Raw genomic sequence first — 5,707 nt, forward strand, 5'->3', positions numbered from 1 at the left:
CCCAGGCACCAGAAAAGTGCCCCTGCGTGTAGAGGCGGAGCTTGGAGTGTAGATTTAATGCAAATAATATTATTTGCGCCACTAGGTATCTCAATAGTTTGATCACTAGAGCGGTTCTGTTTATGCAGACACCATTCTTATATAGCTGAAAAAGAAACACTCGGGAAAAACAAACATTACGACAAACAGGCGAACATATTACGTTTATTCTTCGTAATCAGGATGCACTTTCCCTGTAAGGAAATGAATCTCACGGTAAAAACACTGTGACGATACCCGCGAGAGCTCTACGGCCAATAAACTCTGGAGCATAGCTTGGCATAGCTCTTTTCATATTCCCTTTCTTACCTAAAGACCATGACACAGTAGGGGGCCGCGCTTTTTGGAATCTTTTGTACATATCGTGGTGCAACAACGTCAGCAACGTATAGTCACAAAGCTCCAAGAACAACACCGATGCCACGAGTGCTATAAAAGGCAAAAATCTTGTTTCATGCGCAGCCCCTCTCTTTACAAAGCCCGCGTTTGAGAAAATTTCCCATTTTGATCGCTGGGCGCTGGAATTTCGGACAATGGTCGCGAGCGCGTGGTTTCGTTTGCACGAGAACGGGCGCAAATGATCTGCGACATCCAACCCCATGCTCGCGCCAGCAGCTTTGGCAGCAATGTCCCCCCCCCCCCCCCATCCCACCACCACCGGCCCCATTCACATCATAAAGGCACCTTTAGCCAAGGGACCTATATGGACAGCGGCAAATCAGTTCGCGGTCCTTCGTGTGGCCCAAAAGCGCGATGTGATTTGCCGATTGCAAAGATACCTTATCTGCTAAAGGAATTTGAGGCTGATCGTGCAAATGGGGTCGCAGTATGAAGCAGAGTATAGTCGGGGATATTTATTTATTTATTCAAAATACCCCTAAAGACCATTCAACTCTGGAGGGTACTCCCCGTTTAATCCCCACGCCCTCCAAGAAAAAATATATAAAAAAAAAAAAAAATTTTTTTTTTTTTTTTGTTTTTTTTGCAGCGTTTTACGGTCGGTGTAAAAATGTCTTGTGCCATCCCAAATTCGGGGGAAAGTAGTAGGTAAGAGTAGCCTAGCTTGGCGACCTCCGACTACCGGGACCAACGGGGTGCGAGCGGGGGGACACCGACGATCGCGAACTTTCGGCGGGCGGTTGCGGCCGCCAGCGAAGTGCAAGTCGCCAAGCTGCGAGGAGCGTCTGAAAAGGCGGGGCGACCTGATAGGTGAACCCGCCTTATCCAATAGAGGCCGCCCCGCGCCCGACCAATGGCGGCCTCGCGAAGCGCCCGCTCCATTGATTAGATCACTCGACTGTCAAGTCGAGTCGCACGAAGTGCACTCATCACCTCTCGGACCCCAAAAACTGGACGTTCCCCGGACCGGACACCTTCAAAGGAGCCGAGCGCGGACAGCCGGGGCAACGCGGGACAACCGGCCCGGCGCCCATCCCGCGGTGCAGCCATTCTGACAGTCTTCGAGACGCGAGCACAGTGCGCTCCGGTCGCGCGCGGGGCGCTACAACCCGCAAGCGAATCGCGCCAGAAAAACAAAACAAAAACAGAAGGAAAGAGAGTGTAGAAGAGTGTAACCGATGTTTGCCATGTGGACGGTTGATCGTGTCGTGAGCCGTATCTTCTGCCGTTGTTTTCGTTGTGATCGACACGGAGGAACTGTCACGACAATATGAGATCATGGAGCAGGGAGGACTCAAGTGCACGCGCAGAAAGCAAGCCAATCCGAGGAGAACAAACGGTACGTGCACGGACATCTTTTCCGAGCTCGTCGTCGGCCCATTTGCTTTTGCCTCGACACGCTGACATCGGTAGAGCGAAAACACGCCGCCGAACGAAGTGCACATACGAGCGGCAGCACAAGGTAGAGACCGGGGGAAGCCGTTTAGATCTGCATAGAGGGACACAACGTACCTTTTCAGGGAGGCAAAAGTCTCGCTCGAGCGAGACGCCCGTTTCTCCAGAGAAAACATAAACACGAAACATAACCGGGTCCGCACACACAACACCGGTAAGTTCGGAGACATTGTTGATGCGTCGAAAGTCCAGGCGCACATTTTGGGGAGGCTTCCCGTCGACATTCGTACGAATTAGACCTTGATATGTAGCGATTTGGATGTGCCTGACTGTTCGCTACGATCCGCAGAAAAGTTAGGGAGGCTTAGCTACTCCGGACTCGACCGCGGTTCTCCCTCGCGCGGGACGGTTGGTGTCGAGATGCCTCCGTTTTCTTCCGCGAGGCGGCGCCACCGACGTCAAAGCTGCGGTCGATGTCACTTCAGCTGCCGCGCTTGTCGTCTCGCTCGAATTTGGTGCTGAGTGCTCGCGGAGTATTTATTCCGGCTGTCGTACTTTAACCGTACTGAAGCTTGGACGTGCTTTTGCCCAATGACCGCCATCATTTCAATGACCACAGTGCATTCGTCGACGGCCGCAGTGATTCTGCTAAAAGCTTAAAACGATGTTGTAGCGTAACCATATTATGACCGTGCCGAGGAGGAGGTTGCCTGATGTGTTTATCAGCTGGTTTCAAATATGGCGGCTTGAAAGAGGGTGGGAAAAGGGGGTGGGTGGGGAAGGGGGGGGGGGAGGAGATGGGAGAGAGAGCGAGGGGTGGGGCATGTTTACACCCACAATAAAGAGAGGCCTGGCACTTTCCCTTTATCCAACTGTCCCGTTTGACTTATCGAGGGGATCGTGGCTTTTTCATGTTCTTGCAGCTACGCGGGACATTGTTAGGGGTTACCTCTCCGCCTCGAGCATATTTTCATGTTTACGGTCTTTATGGGTAGGACATTCCATAAACTTTGATTCGTTGGTACTATGGTACTTTAGACTTAATTTTAACGTGATTATTTTCCTGATTTTACGAACATTTCTTCCATGACCGTAGAAGGTATTGTTGTGTTTGGCTGAGAAGAAAATAAGCCACGTTTCATTTTCATAGCGATACCTACCATTCATTCACCAATGCATCACTGAGACGTATTTCTACTAAATAATTTAATATCAATTAGTTGGTTGCTCGACTCAATTCCATTGACAAGTATTTTCAGCCGTCTTTGGCGCATTTCACCCAAGTCGCTCTTTTTAGTCTCCATGTTCTAATAACAGAAGAGTGCGTGGCAGTGGCAATATATTTCCATAAAATTAGGTGTCCGTTATTCTTTTTTCTTTTTTGCTTCTTTAGTTGAAAAAAAAAAAAAAAGGTTCTGCTTTATTCACCACTGTGTCGAAGCGAAGCTCAACGTCTATGTACTTTGAAGAAAAAAAGTTGTTATGTGCTGGCGTGAAAGATATTTGGTCGATTTAAAGACACACCGTCTGCTGCGGCGTGTGCCTTTCTTGTATAAAGGTCCCGAACATTGGTCATGCAAAAACTGCCTGCAGACATGTTCGAAGCGTACACATGTGTGAAAAAAACATGTCTCGAATATGCGACGCGTGTCCACGGAAAATTCTGTAACCACGTCTGCAGCAATCACCGCCTCTTGCGCATGATGTGTGAGCAGCTGCGGCTTGAAAGTTGTCTGCACTCTCACCGGCGGGGCGCATTGAGGGAAGAGCTTGCGCGGCGCTTCTGCTGCGTTTAGTTTCGAAATCAGGCGACGTAGAAAAGGGACTAATTATCGACAAATATATATATATATATATAAAAAGAACTCCGTTGCCTTACCGCATTTTATTTTTATTAATTGGTTTAGCCTCTAAAATAACCACATAAAAAATTCAATTGCAAAATGACGGCAATAAAGAATTAAAAAAAAGGACAAGGCTCGTGTATTGTAGTAATTTTATTTCAAAACTGATAAACACCGGTCCTTAAAAAAAAAAAAAAAGAAAAAAAAGAAAACATTTTAATATACGTGTAGGCTCCACGTAGATTTTGGATCTCCACTTCGGAGGTGGTTTCGCTCCGTGCGTATACTTCATGGTCTTCGAACGTGCTTTGCATTGTTTATATCTGCTCTTGTGAGCTTCGTCCGAAACGTGCTTTCTCTCGTCTCGTGTATACGGTTGCTTTTCGGGATGTTCAGGTGTGCTTTCGGCTCCGAACCTTTTGAGTGGTACTAAGGAGGCCCTTCGGGATTGGTTGCCAAGGTACGTCCCCAGAATGTTGCTAAACTCTATATAAGCAGCCCGCCCGGAGGCTTTTGTCTTTGCGATCCGCTCCCTTGTCCTTCGCGCTGACTTAGCTTCTCGCGCGGGACTCTTTGCTCGCGGGGCCTCTGCATCGCTAGCGGAGGTAACTGAATTCTCACCGCGATGCGTTCCCTCGCACCGCGGCCTCAATCACAGGAGCTCCGACCATCCTGACCTAGGATGGCCGCCTGTTATGGGGCGGCCCGCGCGACTCGACAACCTCGGACGCGCGGGCCCCTCGGTAACAAATTGCTACCGCTATTGTCACTTCAATCGCGGCGCAAGACTAAGGGAGCAAAATCCCACCTGGCCACAATTTTTTATCATTCCGGCCCAACTTTATTTATTTTATTTATTTATTTACTATTCTGATTCGGTTTTAATTCGGCTTAACATTAGGTTTGTACAGCAGGGCTCCTTGGTGGTGCTTGGCATTGGTGTATTTTGTGGCGGCCCATTAAAGGAAGACTTAAGAAGAATCTCAAGAATCAGGGAAGACCCTGCCTCAACTTCTATGAGGAAGAAGCACACTTCCGGGGGGGCTTCTTCGCGCGGCTTGCGTTGCGCGGCGGCGCGAATTTGCGGCGCGACTCTGGGGCAACCACCTTTCTCTTATCTTTACCTTTCTTTCCCCCTCCCCCACCCCAAACAAAGGTGACATATTGAGCTTCCGGCTCAGCAACACTTCCTTTGATTTCCTCCTCTCAATACTCTGACTGACTGACTGCGAGGACTAGGTTCTCGAGTATCAAGCCTGGATAATCACCCTATCCTCTGGAGGCCAACCTCCACGTCCGATCGACGCCCTTCGGCTGTGGGGTCTTCCGCCCGCTACCTTGCAAACTTGGGGTTCCTTACGGCTGTGGAGGAGTTCGACTCGCCCGTTTTTGTGGGTCCTCGTTTGTCAAGTTCGGCCGTGGTCAGGTCACCCGCTGGAGGTGTGGTCGAGGAGGACGGCAGGGCAAGTCACTAGAGGTTAGGACTGTAGTACCCTTAATTCTTGAATTATGTAATGTGGCAAGTTGTGTAAAAATTGTATTTTTCCTATCCATTAAATAAATGGTTCCATATTTATAAGCAAAATCTTCATCAACGGAGAAGAGCCTATTTTCTTTCTTGCAATATCTCGAGTCGATGCGCTAGAATCGCATCCATATCTGTGGCTATTGATTGACACACCAACCTTGCATGTGGGTTTGTCGATGCGGAAGTGCAGAGCGCGGAGGGCCTTATCGTGAGTTTAGATTACCTCGAGCTCGCTCCACCTCCGCGTTGTCCCACAACGGGGCTCGGCCGCCGATGGTGTTTGAGCATCCACGATTGGTCTCGCTGATTCCCGAGGGTGTCAGCATTGGCCCCTGTACGAACTCTCTAGAGAAGGCAGATAAGAGTCCTCGAACGTTGATTATTTATTTCCATCGAGATGTTCGCACGTTCCCTGCGTGTTCTCTGTGTTGTCCTTTGATTGCCGTGCCGCTCGTTGCGCTCTGCGCGCCGAAGACACTTTTGGGACTACTTTCTCCCCTCC

The 5,707-nt window shown here is 49.4% G+C and overlaps 1 protein-coding gene across 1 annotated transcript in view; it reads right to left on the reverse strand.

Annotated features, from left to right (window-relative positions):
• The window catches only part of LOC8027016, a 56,273-nt gene extending 54,005 nt beyond the window's left edge, over positions 1 to 2,268 (reverse strand). Inside the window, exon 1 of the mRNA XM_042288804.1 lies at positions 1,951 to 2,268. The gene's annotated coding sequence lies outside the window, so the exon portion shown is untranslated. The remainder of the gene's footprint in view (positions 1 to 1,950) is intronic.
• Positions 2,269 to 5,707: the final 3,439 nt, after the last annotated feature.

Source organism: Ixodes scapularis, unplaced genomic scaffold, assembly GCF_016920785.2.
Source record: "Ixodes scapularis isolate PalLabHiFi unplaced genomic scaffold, ASM1692078v2 PGA_scaffold0__279_contigs__length_252992795, whole genome shotgun sequence".
NCBI lineage: Eukaryota > Metazoa > Arthropoda > Arachnida > Ixodida > Ixodidae > Ixodes > Ixodes scapularis.